The following is a 1,862-nucleotide window of genomic DNA, read 5'->3' as shown; positions in this document are numbered from 1 at the left end:
CCCTCTCTCTCTCCACTAGGGCCCAACAAGGCCCATTAGTTCCCGGGGGGGTTCCAGTAACCCCCGGTACTCTGATAAATGTCTGAAACCTTCCGGAACCTTTCCGGTGTCCAAACATAGTCGTCCAATATATCGATCTTTACGTCTCGACCATTTCGAGACTCGTCGTCATGTCTGTGATCACATCCTGGACTCCGAACAACCTTCGTTACATCAAAACACATAAACTCATAGTATAACCGTCATCGAACTTTAAGCGTGAGGACCCTACGGGTTCGAGAACTATGTAGACATGACCGAGACACGTCTCCGGTCAATAACAAATAGCGGAACCTGGATGCTCATATTGGCTCACGCATATTCTACGAAGATCTTTATCGGTCAAACCGCATAACAACATACGCTGTTCCCTTTGTCATCGGTATGTTACTTGCCCGAGATTCGATCGTCGGTATCTCAATACCTAGTTCAATCTCGTTACTGGCAAGTATCTTTACTCGTTCTGTAATACATCATTCCGCAACTAACTCATTAGTTGCAATGCTTGCAAGGCTTATAGTGATGTGCATTACCGACTGGGCCCAGAGATACGTCTCCGACAATCGGGGTGACAAATCCTAATCTCGAAATACGCCAACCCAACAAGTACCTTTGGAGACACCTGTAGAGCACCTTTATAATCACCCAGTTACGTTGTGACGTTTGGTAGCACACAAAGTGTTCCTCCGGTAAACGGGAGTTGCATAATCTCATAGTCATAGGAACATGTATAAGTCATGAAGAAAACAATAGCAGAATACTAAACGATCGTGTGCTAAGCTAACGGAATGGGTCAAGTCAATCACATCATTCTCCTAATGATGTGATGCCGTTAATCAAATAACAACTCTTTGTCTATGGCTAGGAAACATAGCCATCTTTGATCAATGAGCTAGTCAACTAGAGGCATACTAGTGACACTCTGTTTGTCTATGTATTCACACATGTATCATGTTTCCGGTTAATACAATTCTAGCATGAATAATAAACATTTATCATGAAATAAGGAAATAAATAATAACTTTATTATTGACTTTAGGCCATATTTCTGTAACATCCCAAATTTTCAATTTGGAAATATTATACATTAGATCATCATTGCATAGCATATTTTATTGCATTTTGGCAAATCCTCGAAAATCCTAAGCAACTCAAGGACCCTCGGAGAGAGTTGGGGATTTTCCCCGGTTTTCATATTTGATTTTATCAAATAATGAAACGATGATTTTTGGTTTAATTTATTTTTCTCTCCGAAAAATATTTCATATTAAAATATGAAAGGAGAAAATATGACTTCTCCAAAATAATTGAAATATTGGAGGAAAAATATTAAAATCAAATATTTGATTTTATTCGGATTTTATTTGCAATTTTATTTGCATTAGAAAAAATTGCACGTTTTAAAAACTGCATTTTTGGGCCAAGAAAATGTTCATCTCGTTCTAATTATTTTAATTAGACGGTGAAAATTTGTTTTGGCATTTTTGGATTTTTATTATTTTTCTATGATTTTTTTAGGTTCGGTGATATTAATTTTTAAAAAATGCGCGAGCGCCGACTGGGCCGAAGCCCAACCGCGGCCCAGCCCACCGCCCGAGCCGTCTCCCTCCCGGAGACCTAGCTCCCGCCGCCGCCCGAGTCCCGACCGGGGACGACGCCGCCGCCGCCTTACCCCTCCCCCACGCCCCCTCCTATATATACCCCGCCACCCCGCCGCCTCCCTCACCCCGTCCCGACGCCGAAGCCGCAGGAGCCGAGCCGCCCGACCCCGCCGCCGAGAGGAGCCACCGCCGGAGCCCGAACGCCGCCGCCCCTTGACGTCG

This window comes from Triticum aestivum, unplaced genomic scaffold (assembly GCF_018294505.1).
Source record: "Triticum aestivum cultivar Chinese Spring unplaced genomic scaffold, IWGSC CS RefSeq v2.1 scaffold4D_scf_2126, whole genome shotgun sequence".
NCBI lineage: Eukaryota > Viridiplantae > Streptophyta > Magnoliopsida > Poales > Poaceae > Triticum > Triticum aestivum.
This window is presented reverse-complemented; position numbering follows the sequence as displayed.